The sequence below is a fragment of the Coregonus clupeaformis genome, chromosome 17 (genome assembly GCF_020615455.1).
Source record: "Coregonus clupeaformis isolate EN_2021a chromosome 17, ASM2061545v1, whole genome shotgun sequence".
NCBI lineage: Eukaryota > Metazoa > Chordata > Actinopteri > Salmoniformes > Salmonidae > Coregonus > Coregonus clupeaformis.
In genome coordinates, this window is record NC_059208.1 from 35755777 (window position 1) to 35773404 (window position 17628).

Below are 17628 nucleotides of genomic sequence, written 5' to 3' on the forward strand. Positions count from 1 at the left end.
CTCCGTGGCTTGACAACTCATTGCGAGCTCACAGAAGAGGGCTCCGGGCAGCCGAGCAGAAATGGAGGAAAACTAGACTCCCTGCGGCCTGTCATCTTTTCACTCCCTCCTCTCTACATTCTCTTCCTCTGTTTCCGCTGCTAAAGCCACTTTCTACCATTCTAAATTTCAAGCCTCTGCCTCTAACTCTAGGAAGCTCTTTGCCACCTTCTCATCCCTGCTGAATCCTCCTCCTCCCCCTCCCTCCTCCCACTCTGTGGATGACTTCGTCAACCATTTTGAAAAGAAGGTTGACGACATCCGATCCTCATTTATCAAGTCAAATGACACCGCTGGTCCTGCTCATACTGCCCTACCCTATGCTTTGACTTCTTTCTCCCCTCTCTCTCCAGATTAAATCTTGCGACTTGTGACGGCCGGCCGCCCAACAACCTGCCCGCTTGACCCTATCCCCTCCTCTCTTCTCCAGACCATTTCCGGAGACCTTCTCCCTTAACTTACCTCGCTCATCAACTCATCCTTGACCGCTGGCCATGTCCCTTCCGTCTTCAAGAGAGCGAGAGTTGCACCCCTCCTCAAAAAACCTACACTCGATCCCTCCGATGTCAACAACTACAGACCAGTATCCCTGCTTTCTTTTCTCTCCAAAACTCTTGAGCGTGCCGTCTCTACTCTCCTGCTATCTCTCTCAGAATTACCTTCTTGATCCAAACCAGTCAGGTTTCAAGACTGGTCATTCAACTGAGACTGCTCTTCTCTGTGTCACTGCTAAAGCTAACTCTCTCTCCTCTGCTCTTATCCTTCTAGACCTATCCGCTGCCTTTGATACTGTGAACCATCAGATCCTCCTCTCCACCCTCTCCGAGTTGGGCATCTCCGGCGCTGCTCACTCTTGGATTGCGTCCTACCTGACAGGTCGCTCCTACCAGGTGGCGTGGCGAGAATCAGTCTCCGCACCACGTGTTCTCATGACTGGTGTCCCCCAGGGCTCAGTTCTAGGCCCTCTCCTATTCTCTCTATACACCAAGTCACTTGGCTCTGTCATATCCTCACATGGTCTCTCCTATCATTGCTACGCAGATGACACACAATTATTTTTCTCCTTTCCCCCTTCTGATAACCAGGTGGCGAATCGCATCTCTGCATGTCTGGCAGATATATCAGTGTGGATGTCGTATCACCACCTCAAGCTGAACCTTGGCAAGACGGAGCTGCTCTTCCTCCCGGGGAAGGACTGCCCGCTCCATGATCTCGCCATCACGGTTGACAACTCCATCGTGTCCTCCTCCCAGAGTGCAAAGAACCTTGGCGTGACCCTGGACAACACCCTGTCGTTCTCCACTAACATCAAAGCGGTGACCCGATCCTGCAGGTTCATGCTCTACAACATTTGCAAAGTACCACCCTATCTTACACAGAAAGCGGCACAGGTCCTAATCCAGGCACTTGTCATCTCCCGTCTGGATTACTGCAACTCGCTGTTGGCTGGGCTCCCTGCCTCTGCCATTAAACCCCTACAATTTATCCAGAACGCCGCAGCCCGTCTGGTGTTCGACCTTCCCAAGTTCTCTCATGTCACCCCGCTCCTCCGCACACTCCACTGGCTTCCAGTAGAGGCTCACATCTACTACAAGACCATGGTGCTAGCCTACAGAGCTGTGAGGGGAACGGCAACTCCTTATCTTCAGGCTCTGATCAGACCCTACACCCAAACGAGGGCACTACGTTCATCCACCTCTGGCCTGCTAGCTCCCCTACCTCTACGGAAGCACAGTTTCCGCTCAGCCCAGTCAAAGCTATTCACTGCTCTGGCACCCCAATGGTGGAACAAGCTCCCCCATGACGCCAGGACAGCGGAGTCACTGACCACCTTCCGGAGACACTTGAAACCCTACCTCTTTAAGGAATACCTGGAATAGTATAAAGTAATCCTTCTACCCCCCCCCCTCCATAAAAAGAAGAAGAAAAAAAGTGGTTGTCCCACTGGCTGTCATAAGTTGAATGCACCAATTTGTAAGTCGCTAAATGATGTAAATGTTATAGATTTGTCATTCTCATTGAAAACAAGTCTAAGAAGCGGTAGATCTGTTCTTTGTGCACTATTTCTATGCTTCCCGTTATAACGTTTGGTTTTTGGAGTCTTTTACTTTTGTACACCAGCTTCAAACAGCTGAAAATACAATATTTTTGGTTATGGAAAATATTTTTCTCAGCGGTTTAGATTAGGCGAACTATTAGAATTTTACCAACCAGGAAATGGCAGAGCGATTTCTGCAAAGTGCATCTTTAATAACACTGACATAAGTGCATGTGATACCACAGAGCCTACTAAAGATTAATTGACAGTGACCATTTCGTTAAAATATGATTTTACAAAAAATTTCCAAATTCATTTTAAAATACATTTACGAAATATATATGTAAATAAATCTGAAAATATATTCTAAAATAATTTCCCGATGCATTTAACAAATATTGTGATATACACTGCTCAAAAAATAAAGGGAACACTAAAATAACACATCCTAGATCTGAATGAATGAAATAATCTTATTAAATACTTTTTTCTTTACATAGTTGAATGTGCTGACAACAAAATCACACAAACATTATCAATGGAAATCAAATTTATCAACCCATGGAGGTCTGGATTTGGAGTCATCCTCAAAATTAAAGTGGAAAACCACACCACAGGCTGATCCAACTTTGATGTAATGTCCTTAAAACAAGTCAAAATGAGGCTCAGTAGTGTGTGTGGCCTCCACGTGCCTGTATGACCTCCCTACAACGCCTGGGCATGCTCCTGATGAGGTGGCGGATGGTCTCCTGAGGGATCTCCTCCCAGACCTGGACTAAAGCATCCGCCAACTCCTGGACAGTCTGTGGTGCAACGTGACGTTGGTGGATGGAGCGAGACATGATGTCCCAGATGTGCTCAATTGGATTCAGGTCTGGGGAACGGGCGGGCCAGTCCATAGCATCAATGCCTTCCTCTTGCAGGAACTGCTGACACACTCCAGCCACATGAGGTCTAGCATTGTCTTGCATTAGGAGGAACCCAGGGCCAACCGCACCAGCATATGGTCTCACAAGGGGTCTGAGGATCTCATCTCGGTACCTAATGGCAGTCAGGCTACCTCTGGCGAGCACATGGAGGGCTGTGCGGCCCCCCAAAGAAATGCCACCCCACACCATGACTGACCCACCGCCAAACCGGTCATGCTGGAGGATGTTGCAGGCAGCAGAACGTTCTCCACGGCGTCTCCAGACTCTGTCACGTCTGTCACATGTGCTCAGTGTGAACCTGCTTTCATCTGTGAAGAGCACAGGGCGCCAGTGGCGAATTTGCCAATCTTGGTGTTCTCTGGCAAATGCCAAACGTCCTGCACGGTGTTGGGCTGTAAGCACAATCCCCACCTGTGGACGTCGGGCCCTCATACCACCCTCATGGAGTCTGTTTCTGACCGTTTGAGCAGACACATGCACATTTGTAGCGACATCAAACACATTATAATGTGAACAAAATGTTCAGATTGAAATATATTTACGCATTGTAAATAAGGATTTGTTCTTAACTGACTTGGCTAGTTAAATAAATACAAAATAATGTCAGAGAGGGTGTGGTATATGGCCAATATACCACGGCTAAGGGCTGTTCTTAGGCACGACGCCACGCCTGGAAACAGTCCTTAACCGTGGTATATTGGCCATATAACACAAACCCCCGAGGTGCCTTATTGCTATTATATACTGGTTACCAACGTAATTAGAGCAGTAAAAATAAATGTTTTGTCATACCCGTGTATACGGTCTGATATACCACGGCTGTCAGCCAATCAGCATTCAGGGCTCGAACCACCCAGTTTATAATATAGAACACATGCGTCTGACATGTAGAATATGGAATCCTGTCAGCTCTGTTTATGTCATTTGTTTCTGTCACAGAGAATTGATGGCTTCAGCGCCAGAAAAACTTGAATAAGTTGCTAGTCTATCCAGAGATTCAGCTGGTGACTCCATTACTTCCTGTAATTCACACTTGTGCAAGGAAGAGTCAGGCAGAAGTTAATAGAAAATTGTCACGTTGTAAACTACAGGAAGTAATCTCATTTTGAGTCAGTGGTTTCTCCTGGTTTTTCTATTTAGCCTAGCTTGCAAAAGTGGGGGATTCTTCTATCTAATATAACTTTCCATCCCATGTCCAGTTCCATAAGCGATATAACGTTAAACAACAAAATAAATCAATAAAGAATGCAATTATGAGTGTTTTGGCCTGTTCAATGTGGATTCTTCAATAGCAAAACCAGTTTAGTGTGTCTTTTATTGTAAACATGTTGTTGTTATGATAATGTTCTGTCTTAGTTGGCAGGCTAATGCTACCACACATTCATGGACGTTACCCAGCACATACTGTGTAGACCTTATGCCATTTTCTTAACAGCTTCTACCTCCAAGCCATAAGACTCCTGACTCATGGCTACCCGGACTATTTGCATTGTCCCTCCCACCCCACCCCCTATTTTACGCTGCTGCTACTCTGTTTATTATCTATGCATAGTCACTTTAACTCTACCCACATGTACAGTGGGGAAAAAAAGTATTTAGTCAGACACCAATTGTGCAACTTCTCCCATTTAAAAAGATGAGAGAGGCCTGTAATTTTCATCATAGGTACACGTCAACTATGACAGACAATGAGGGAAAAAAATCCAGAAAATCACATTGTAGGATTTTTTATGAATTTATTTGCAAATTATGGTGGAAAATAAGTATTTGGTCAATAACAAAAGTTTCTCAATACTTTGTTATATACAGTGGGGAAAAAAAGTATTTAGTCAGCCACCAATTGTGCAAGTTCTCCCACTTAAAAAGATGAGAGAGGCCTGTAATTTTCATCATAGGTACACGTCAACTATGACAGACAAAATGAGAAAAAAAATCCAGAAAATCACATTGTAGGATTTTTAATGAATTTATATGCAAATTATGGTGGAAAATAAGTATTTGGTCAATAACAAAAGTTTCTCAATACTTTGTTATATACCCTTTGTTGGCAATGACACAGGTCAAACGTTTTCTGTAAGTCTTCACAAGGTTTTCACACACTGTTGCTGGTATTTTGGCCCATTCCTCCATGCAGATCTCCTCTAGAGCAGTGATGTTTTGGGGCTGTCGCTGGGCAACACGGACTTTCAACTCCCTCCAAAGATTTTCTATGGGGTTGAGATCTGGAGACTGGCTAGGCCACTCCAGGACCTTGAAATGCTTCTTACGAAGCCACTCCTTCGTTGCCCGGGCGGTGTATTTGGGATCATTGTCATGCTAAAAGTCCCAGCCACGTTTCATCTTCAATGCCCTTGCTGATGGAAGGAGGTTTTCACTCAAAATCTCACGATACATGGCCCCATTCATTCTTTCCTTTACACGGATCAGTCGTCCTGGTCCCTTTGCAGAAAAACAGCCCCAAAGCATGATGTTTCCACCCCCATGCTTCACAGTAGGTATGGTGTTCTTTGGATGCAACTCAGCATTCTTTTGTCCTCCAAACACGACGGAGTTGAGTTTTTACCAAAAAGTTCTATTTTGGTTTCATCTGACCATATGACATTCTCCCAATCCTCTTCTGGATCATCCAAATGCACTCTAGCAAACTTCAGACGGGCCTGGACATGTACTGGCTTAAGCAGGGGGACACGTCTGGCACTGCAGGATTTGAGTCCCTGGCGGCGTAGTGTGTTACTGATGGTAGGCTTTGTTACTTTGGTCCCAGCTCTCTGCAGGTCATTCACTAGGTCCCCCCGTGTGGTTCTGGGATTTCTGCTCACCGTTCTTGTGATCATTTTGACCCCACGGGGTGAGATCTTGCGTGGAGCCCCAGATCGAGGGAGATTATCAGTGGTCTTGTATGTCTTCCATTTCCTAATAATTGCTCCCACAGTTGATTTCTTCAAACCAAGCTGCTTACCTATTGCAGATTCAGTCTTCCCAGCCTGGTGCAGGTCTACAATTTTGTTTCTGGTGTCCTTTGACAGCTCTTTGGTCTTGGCCATAGTGGAGTTTAGTGCCATTAATACAGGTAACGAGTGGAGGACAGAGGAGCCTCTTAAAGAAGAAGTTACAGGTCTGTGAGAGCCAGAAATCTTGCTTGTTTGTAGGTGACCAAATACTTATTTTCCACCATAATTTGCAAATAAATTCATAAAAAATCCTACGTGATTTCCTGGATTTTTTTCTTCTCAATTTGTCTGTCATAGTTGACGTGTACCTATGATGAAAATTACAGGCCTCTCTCATTTCATAACTTGCACAATTGGTGGCTGACTAAATACTTTTTTTCCCCACTGTACATATTACCTCATTTACCTCGACTAACCTACTGTTCTTTTATTTTAATTTTCATTTAAATGTTTTACTTATCTATTTTTTACTTAGCACTTTTTTTTTTCTTCTTAAAACTGCATTGTTGGTTAAGGGCTTGAAAGTAAGCATTTCACTGTAAGGTCTACACCTGTTGTATTCGGCGCATGTTGCAAATAACATTTGATTTGATTTGACAGGCAGGCTGACAGGCACAGACCATAAAAGGCTCCAGCTCACTTAACTACACCTCCCCCTCTCCAGCATGGAACAGATAAGGATCCTGCTCCACTGAACTGACCAAATTAGCAGTGAGGAGACTTGACAGGCTGTGACCCCTTCAACAGCAACTTTTATATAACCAACAACAAGTGCATCATTCCATCTAGTGGAGAGGTGTCAATTGCACAGGTCATGACAGATCAGCTGTACTGAACATGTAGCTGTACCGAACACAGGCCCACAGCCCATTTGAACTGTTCCAGCTTTGCTCAATGTGGATGTTATACAGACACTACAAATACAGAGCAAAAGACAGACAAGGGAAATATAGGTAGCCTGGGTTCATGTCACAGTAAAGGGGATGTACAGATACCTCTAGATGTTTTTATGGGCATGCGAAGAGGAGCTCTGGTCAGGGACATCCAGGGGAGTGGTTGCGTCACAGAGGTAATCTTTCCTGAAAGGCAAAATACATACAATTGTGTAAATGTCTAGTAGTTTTGTCTAGGATTCAGAAAAACCCTGGATAGCCTAAAGACACTATAAACAGGGACCCTTGTGGGACCACAATTGCTTTGCAGCATATTCAGGATTTTTTTCAAAAGTGAGTCAGTAGGCTCTACCATTTTGAATAAACTAGATATCCTAAATAGTGTTGTGTTTGCATTGGCTCAAATTGGCTATACAACACTAACTCAGCCAGCCAGGAGTACCTGTGGTAGGTGAGGATGGAGGACAGTGACTGGCGTAGATCAATTGTTTCATCCAGGTGAGAGGTTTCATCCGAGCAGGTGTTTGAACATCATTCCTGAAGTAAAATAGAATAAACAAATTATTTAAAAAGTTCTAAAAATGGCATAAGGTCTACACAGTATGTGCTGGGTAACGTCCATGAATGTGTGGTAGCATTAGCCTGCCAACTAAGACAGAACATTATCATAACAACAACATGTTTACAATAAAAGACACACTAAACTGGTTTTGCTATTGAAGAATCCACATTGAACAGGCCAAAACACTCATGTCTAACTTCATAAACGCGTTCTTTATTGATTTACTTTGTTGTTTAACGTTATATCGCTTATGGAACTTGACATGGGATGGAAAGTTATATTAGATAGAAGAATCCCCCACTTTTGCAAGCTAGGCTAAATAGAAAAACCAGGAGAAACCACTGACTCAAAATGAGATTACTTCCTGTAGTTTACAATGTGACAATTTTCTATTGACTTCTGCCTGACTCTTCCTTGCGCAAGTGTGAATTACAGGAAGTAATGGAGTCACCAGCTGAATCTCTGGATAGACTAGCAACTCTGATTTCAAGTTTTTCTGGCGCTGATGCCATCAATTCTCTGTGACAGAAACAAATTACATAAACAGAGCTGACAGGATTCCATATTCTACATGTCAGACGCATGTGTTCTATATTATAAACTGTGTGGTTCGAGCCCTGAATGCTGATTGGCTGACAGCCGTGGTATATCAGACCGTATACACGGGTATGACAAAACAGTTATTTTTACTGCTCTAATTATGTTGGTAACCAGTATATAATAGCAATAAGGCACCTCGGGGGGTTGTGGTATATGGCCAATATACCACGGCTAAGGACTGTATCCAGGCGTTGCGTCGTGCCTAAGAACAGCCCTTAGCCGTGGTATATATATACCACACCCTCTCGGGCATTATTTTTTATTTATTTAACCTTTATTTAACTAGCCAAGTCAGTTAAGAACAAATCCTTATTTACAATGCGTAAATATATTTCAATCTGAACATTTTGTTCACATTATAATGTGTTTGATGTCGCTACCGCTCGATTGTCCCTTTGTTTAGGCTACACAGAGGCTACAATGCAGCTCTTTGAAACCTGAACGCATAGCTATGTAACTAACGTCATTAGCAATAACTACACATTCTAGCTATAACAATAACACCAATAATCAATACAATATCCAATGTTGCTACTTACAACTCATGTCCAGCAACAATACATTTATCCCGTGCTTGCTCTTCTTCTTTGGTATGATGGCGTTCGCACATTTTGTTTTTGCATGCCGCCACCTACTGTGCGGTAGTGTATGTTCAATGGCGTTACTTGTGATGCCCAAATAATATTGTAAATTGTTTAAATTGCACCACCAACCAACCGTACCAACCCTACACCTTATACCACTATTACATTAAAAAAACATCTTATAACTCTTCTGCAGTAAACCCAGGTATTTCTCTGCAACTGCTACCTACACTCATTACAAAACCCACTACCCCATTCCACTACTTTGACCCTATTTGCTCCTGAACCATGCCAACGGCCTGGGAGGATGGGACACCCACACTCAACACACCCTGTAATTCTTCTGAAGTCAAATCTCTATACCCACATACACAATATATACAAACGTATGTGGAACCCCTTCAAATTAGTAGATTCGGCTATTTCAGCCATACCCATTGCTGACAGGTGTATAAAATCGAGCCCACAGCCATGCAATTACCATGGACAAACATTGGCAGTAGAATGGCCTTACTGAAGAGCTCAGTGACTTTCAACGTTGCACCGTCATAGGATGACACCTTTCCACCAAGTCAGTTTGTCAAATTGCTGCCCTGCTAGAGCTGCCCCGGTCAACTATAAGTGCTGTTATTGTGAAGTGGAAATGTCTAGGAGCAACAACGGCTCAGCCGTGAAGTGGTAGGCCACACAAGCTCACAGAACGGGACCGCCGAGAACGGGAAGTGCGTAGTGCATAAAAATCGTCTGTCCTCGGTTGCAACACTCACTACAGAGTTCCAAACTGCCTCTGGAACAATGTCAGCACAATAACTGTTCGTCGGGAGCTTCATGAAATGGGTTTCCATGGCCGAGCAGCCGCACACAAGCCTAAGATCACCATGCGCACTGCCAAGCGTCGGCTGGAGTGGTATAAAGCTTGCCGCCATTGGACTTTGGAACCGGTGAAACGCGTTCTCTGGAGTGATGAATCATGCTTCACCATCTGGCAGTCTGACGGACTAATCTACGTTTGGCGGATGCCAGGAGAACGCTACCTGCCCCAATGCATAGTGCCAACTGTAAAGTTTGGTGGAGGAGGAATAATGGTCTGGGGCTGTTTTTCAGTGAAGGGTAATCTTAACGCAACAGCATACAATGACATTCTAGACGATTCTGTGCTTCCAACTTTGTGGCAACAGTTTGGGGAAGGCACTTTCCTGTTTCAGCATGACAATGTCCCTGTGGACAAAGCAAGGCACATACAGAAATGGTTTGTCGAGATCGGTGTGGAAGAACTTGACTGGCCTGCACAGAGCCCTGACCTCAACCCCATCGAACACCTTTGGGATGAATTGGAACGCCGACTGCGAGCCAGGCCTAATCGCCCAACATCAGTGCCCGACCTCACTAAAGCGCTTGTGGCTGAATGGAAGCAAGTCCCCGCAGCAATGTTCCAACATCTAGTGGAAAGCCTTCCCAGAAGAGTGGAGGCTGTTATAGCAGAAAATGGGGGACCAACTCCATATTAATGCCCATGATTTTGGAATAAGATGTTCGACGAGCATGTGTCCACATACCTTTGGTCATGTAGTGTACTTCTCTGCAGCTGCTACTACATCTATTTTCTGTGATTTACGTTCTATTTCTGTGGTACAGTTGATAACCATTGCTATGAACACTATGAAGCCAACCTTACTGAAGCTCAAAACACTTGATGGCCTATCCCTCTGTGTTAACACAAATCTACTACTCACTGGGATCTACTCAGGATTCCTCACTCTTGACCCATCCTCCTCTACCTTCTTCACATCCTCAGCATACAACACCTTCTGCACTACTCTGACTCTGGCTACTTCAACCTGCCTCTCTCGTACCGGATACTTCTGATCCCCGGCAATATGGGCACCCCTACAGTTGACTCTGTCCCATGCCCTCCTGCACACTTCCCATATCTTGGAATCTCCCTCCTACATACTGCTGCGACATAACCATAAATGTTGCACCTGAAACAGCGCAATGGATTCAAAACTGAAAAAAATGAACTGACAGTGACTGTTTCACCACGCTCCCCACCGGGTCTGCGTCGTACCAAATGGCGGGCGTCACAAACACCAGGAATTTTCAACTTAAATTACCTCACTTCCACACTTAACTCTACCCCAGAAATCACTAATTTCAATGGTGCCCTGATCCTAAGAGTAAAGCACAAAACAGATCTTGACCCAAGTTACGTGACACGTTGTGCCTTCTCCCTCTGGTCAGAAGAAACACAAACAAATATCACAAGTCCACTACAGGTTACCTTCACTGACTCAACTGCACCCAACTCCTTTTCCACCCGACCCACCCTGAAACCACAAATGGATCCGTCAAAAGGCAAGGATCCACTTTATCCCAAAATGTCACTCCTATTGGACCAGATTATTTTCTATCATGTCCAACGATGCCAAGCTCAGGTTGCAAGCTCTTCATCACACCTTCCACCTCACTAAACTCGCCCTCATTCACTTCCATTTCTCCTCCAGAACTCGGTCTGGCGCACGGCTCACTCTGTTTGCACTTGACACCAATCTTCTTCGTCACCCCATCTCCAATTTTATCGCCAATTTCCTCAGATTCAAATCCAACCTCTGCTTTCCTCATTCTCTTCAACCTCCTCTTCCTCTTTTTCCGCCTCCATTCCTTCTCAGAAATCTATGTTTCTGTGTCCCTGTCCAAATATTTCTGTTTTTGTTCCATGATTACTCTTCAGAGCCATATCCCCTTGCTTGCTTGAATGTGTCTTCCACCAAAAAACACAGGTCCACACACTGGGCAGCAATAAGCCAATGTTGAGGTCCATGCATTTGGGTGGGGGATGGGCAGTGCTGACTATGTATACACTGAGTGTACAAAACATTAGGAACACCTTCGTAATATTGAGCTTCACCCCCTTTTGCCCTCAGAACAGCCTCAATTCGTCGGGGCATGGACTCTATAAGGTGTCGAAAGCATTCCACAGGGTGCTGGCCCATGTTGATGCCAATGCTTCCCACAGTCAAGTTGGCTATTGTTGATACACACAGGAAACTGTTGAGCGTGAAAAACCCATTAGCATTGCAGTTCTTAACACACAAACTGGTGCGCCTGGCACCTACTACCATACCCTGTTCAAAGGCACTTAAATCTTTTGTCTTGCCCATTCACCCTCTGAACGGCACACATACACAATCCATGTCTCAATTGTCTCAAGGCTTAACAATCCTTCTTTAACCTGTCTCCTACCCTTCATCTACACTGATTGAAGTGGATTTAACAAGTGACATCAATAAGGGATCATAGCTTTCACCTGGATTCACCTGGTCAGTCTATGTCATGGAAAGAGCAGTTGTTCCTAATGTTTTATACACTCAGTGTATGTGACTCATATACCATCAAGATAGACTGAAGGTCAGAGGAGGCTAGTGGGAGGAGCTATAGGAGGACGGACTCATTGTAATGGCTGGAATGGAATAAATGGAACAGTCCGTTCTATTTATACCATTCCAGTCATTACAATGAGCCTGTCCTCCTATAGCTCCTCCCATCAGCCTCCTCCGCTGAAGGTGATGCTTTACCAGATCGATACAAAAGTGCAGCGCACCTGTAGCTCACATGTGCCTTGCATACAAGCCGCATGCAACACTGTGTTGTCTGAGAGTCACTGCATAGGGAGGAATGTGCACACATGTCGTGATACTTCAACGGGATAGGACAAGTTATATCTAGTTGGAAAGCTCAAGGGATATAGAAACCGAATGTGCATAGGTGTTGCGCAGAATATTTGTGCATCTTTCACGGAAATGGATTTATGCGTTACCAAAACGTCAATACTTTAGCCTAGCCATTTTGGACTATGCAAATGAGGACATATTTTCTGGTCAATCTGAAAGAAATTACAAAAAGTCTCCACAGATTAATTACATAAAAACCAAAGCTTCAATAAAAGGTAAATAAAATGTAAGTTGTTTTTTAACCAGTGGCTTATTGGTGGTTTATTGGGAAAAGTATTGTGATCACACCGGATGTATATTGGTTTCAATGGCTGACGTGAGCAGGGAAATATATATAATATGGAGTTGTTTATTCCACTTTTAAAGTTGGTAATTTTGTTTCTGTATTGAAAAAGGATTTATCAGAGTTAAAGTTATCTGTGTTGGGGCACTTTTGATGTGTATGGGAGACTGAGGATGGGCAGGCAGCTGGTAATTTATGGCCCTGCTGACATCTGTTGATTTATGATTTTTTTTTACATTTACGTAATTTAGCAGACGCTCTTATCCAGAGCGACTTACAGTTAGTGAGTGCATACATTTTCATACTGGCCCCCCGTGGGAATCAAACCCACAACCCTGGCGTTGCAAACGCCATGCTCTACCAACTGAGCTACATGACCCTGTGTCAGAGGGGAGAGAGGCTGATAAAGATCTCAACTGGTGATTTGGCTGGTTGAAGGACCACATTTTAGGCTAGTTTTTTAAATGATGAAAAATATTAATAAATTGATTCCTGGGGGGGCCACTAGAGGGCGCTAAAGCAGGATCAGGTTGAATAAATATTGTTACATTAAGATAGCCTTAACATTAGGCTATTTACTGTCTTACAAAAGTAATATTGAATTGTGTTTGGTTGACATTTTAAAGGAGATGTATAATGCTTAGATAGCCACTGGCTTAATCCTATTCTGTAACTTTTATTTTTGGTTGAGATGGAGACGTGAATCCAACATAACACTTGTCGACAAGTTAATAGGTTATTTACCGTATTGCAAAAGTAATATTGAATTGTGTTTGGTTGTCAACGCAACCAAAAATCAACATTTGAAGGAGATGTATCTTCTGCTTGGATAGCTCCATCTGTGCCACTGAGTCTGGCTTTAATTCCAGTTTGTCTACAAATTAATAATGGATTGGTTAAATCCCTGGATGGGAAGGGGATACCTAGTCAGTTGCACAACTGAATGCATTCAACCAAAATGTGTCTTCCGCATGTAACCCAAGAAATGTTCCATTTGCACAAAAAGCTTATTTCTCTTATATTTTGTGCACAAATGTGTTTACATCCCTGTTAGTGAGCATTTATCCTTTGCCAAGATAATCCATACACCTGACAAGTTAACATATCAAGAAGCTGATTGAACAGCATGATCATTACACAGGTGGGGAAAATAAAAGGCCACTCTAAAATGTGCAGTTTTGTCACACAAAATTTTTAATTTCCCTACCATAAGCCACCTCCAACGTCATTTTAGAGAATTTGGCAGTACGTCCAACAGGCCTCACAACCGGAGACCATGTGTAACCATGCCAGCCAGCCCAGGACCTCCGCATCTGGCTTCTTCACCTGCGAGACAGTCTGAGACGAGCCACCCGGACAGCTGATGAAACTGTGGGTTTGCACAACCAAAGAATTTGTCAGAAATGGTCTCAGGGAAGCTAATCTGCGTGCTCGTCGTCCTCACCAGAATCTTCACCTGACAGCAGTTCGGCGTCCTAACCGACTTCAGTGGGCAAATGCTCACCTTGCCACTGGCACACTGGAGAAGTGTGCTCTTCATGGACGAATCCCGGTTTCAACTGTACCGGGCAGATGGCTGACAGCATGTATGGCGTCATGTGGGCGAGTGGCTTGCCGATGTCAGCGTTGTGAACAGAGTGCCCAATGGTGGCGGTGAGGTTAGGGTATGGGCAGGCATAAGCTACGGACAACGAACACAATTGCATTTTATCAATGGCAATTTGAATGCACAGAGATACCGTGATGAGATTCTGAGGCCCATTGTCATGCCATTCATCTGCCGCCTGTTTCAGCATGAGAATGCACGGCCCCATGTCGCAAGGATCTGTACACAATTCCTGTTCTTCCATGGCCAGCATACTCACCAGACATGTCACCCATTAAGCATGTTTGGGATGCTCTGGATTGACGTGTACTACAGCGTGTTCCAGTTCCCGCCAATATCCAGCAACTTCGCACAGCCATTGAAGAGGAGTGAGACAACATTCCACAGGCCACATTCAACAGCCTGATCAACTCTATGCGAAGGAGATGTGTCGCGCTGCATGAGGCAAATGGTCACACCAGATACTGACTGGTATTCTGATCCACGCCCTTACTTAAAAATAAAAGGTATCTGTGACCAACAGATGCATATCTGTATTCCCAGTCATGTGAAATCCATAGATTAGGGCCTAATGAATATATTTCAATTGACTGATTTCTTTATATGAACTGTAGCTCAGTAACATCTTTGAATGGTTGCATTTATGATTGACATTTTACCCTCAAAACAAATACTTTTTCCAAATCCAATGTATTTTTCCATGTAGATTCCACGTCACAATACGATGACAAATTACGTTGAAACAATGTTTATTTAAACAGTTTGTGCCCACTGGGATGTTGTCCTTGACAGTTATATTTTTCACAGCCCTCAAGAACAAGACTATGAAAAAAATTAGAGGTTGTGTACACATGCTATTCTTCCCCCTTAACTTCAGTATCTCTAATTTTCTCTCATTTTCATGTATTTTCTTCTTGCTTGACTAGCTCTCTTTTCTTTCATGGTACCTTTGTCTTTCCGTCAATCCCATTAGTTCCCCTTCGCTCCCTGCTCTCTCCCCTCCAGTCGTGTGGGGTCACATGGGAGACAGGAGGGCAGTCATATGATAGCACAAGACACACACACACACACACACATTAATTTCCACTTAACATAAAGATAGACGCATAAGACCTTGCACAGTAGAAATGCAAGACATTGCACAGATACATGCAAGGCTGTTCCACTAAATGATGTATGGTGGCAGCAGCACTAGAAATGCTAGCAAAGATCTCATAGGCTGTGTCCCAAATGGCACCCTATTCCAGTGGCGTGTGTTCATGGATGCCAAGGGAAGTCAGGCTTCTCCCAAGAATTTACCAAGAAAAAAAGAATAAAACATACAAAATAATGTATCTTTCGTCTCTCTGTGTTTCATAAACTTCCTTCAATTCGCAAGAGGCTGAATGTACAGTGCATTTGGAAAGTATTCAGAAAGTATTTGTTACGTTACAGCCTTATTCTAAAATTGATTAAATAAAACATTTTCCTTATCAATCTACACACAAAACCCCATAATGACAAAGTGAAAACAGGTTTGTATACATTTTAGCAAATGTATTAACAATAAAAAACAGAAATACCTTATTTACATAAGTATTCAGACCCTTTGCGATGAAACTCAAAATTGAGCTCAGGTGCATTCTGTTTCCATTGATCATCTTTAAATGTTTCTACAACTTGATTGGAGTCCACCTGTGTTAAATTCAATTGATTGGACATGATTTGGAAAGGCACACACCTGTCTATATAAGGTCCCACAGTTGACAGTGCATGTCAGAGCAAAAACCAAGCCATGAGGTCGAAGGAATTGTCCGTAGAGCTCCGAGACAGGATTGTGTCGAGGCACTGATCTGGGGAAGGGTACCAAAACATTTCTGCAGCATTGAAGGTCCCCAAGAACACAGTGGCCTCCATCATTCTTAAGGAAGTTTGGAACCACCAAGACTCTTCCTAGAGCTGGCCGCCCTGCCAAACTGAGCAATTAGGGAGAAGGGCCTTGGTCAGGGAGGTGACCAAGAACCCGATGGTCACTCTGACAGAGCTCCATAGTTCCTCTGTGGAGATGGGAGAACCTTCCAGAAGGACAACCATCTCTGCAGCACTCCACCAATCAGGCCTTTTTGGTAGAGTGGCCAGACGGAAGCCACTCCTCAGTAAAAGGCACATGACAGCCCGCTTGGAGTTTGCCAAAAGGCACCTAAAGGACTCTCAGACCATGTGAAACAAGATTCTCTGGTCTGATGAAACCAAGATTGAACTCTTTGGCCTGAATGCCAAGCATCACATCTGGTGGAAACCTGGCACCATCCATACGGTGAAGCATGGTCATGGCAGCATCATGCTGTGGGGATGTTTTTCAGCGGCAGGGACTGGGAGACTAGTCAGGATCAAGGGAAAGATGAACGGAGCAAAGTACATTGACTTTCTTGATGAAAACCTGCTCCACAGCGCTCAGGACCTCAGACTGGGGCAAATGTTCACCTTCCAACAGGACAATGACCCCATCCAACCTGACAGAGCTTGAGAGGATCTACAGAGAAGAATGGGAGAAACTGCCAAAGGTGCTTCAACAAAGTACTGAGTAAAGGGTCTGAATACTTATGTAAATGTGCTATATCCGTTGTTTTTATATATATATATTCTGTTTTTGCTTTGTCCTTATGGGGGTATTGTGTGTAAATTGATGAGGGGAACAACTATTTAATCAATAGAATAAGGCTGTAATGTAACAAAATGTGGAAAAAGTAAAGGGGTCTGAATACTTTCCGAATGCACTATATCTCACTGGAGAAAGCATCCAAGCGAACGAAACAGCACCCCTCTGTCTCTGTGTGTGTGTAGCCCATGCTGCTGGTCAAAAAGAGTATGTCATTGTTGCTGCCCGTAACATTGAATGCAAGGGAAGCCAGCGAGCAATTGGCCTCTCTTGATAAAAAATATATAAAATAATAGCCAATCAGCGTCGATCTAAACTGAGTGAGTTCAGCTGTGAATGGTCCTGGCGCACCAAATAAAAGTCAAAGGAAGCCAGTTTGGATTTGGCTTCAGACCAATCCCATCACATTAGAAACCAAATGTCATTGACAGAAAAAAATTGAATCTTTGCATCCCATTGTGTCGTTGTCCTCCGGTGGCTAGCTAGCTAGCTAAAATCGTCCCTTTCCTAAATTAGCCATGGATGGAGATAGGGATTTGGACTTGTGGTTTTACTTAATTCTCCGCACTGGCCAATGATTATAATGGCGATTCTGATCCAACCATAAAGTCATACATTTTGCCCCTGGCCTGTGAGGATGGAAGTTCAACATGTAGCTAGATGTAATACAATTAGGCTAATGTTAACTAGCTGGCCTGTTAACTAGTTGCCCATAAAAAGAAGATAGGCTAGCGAGCTAGCATTTTAGCCAGGTAGCCTAAGACAACAAAAACT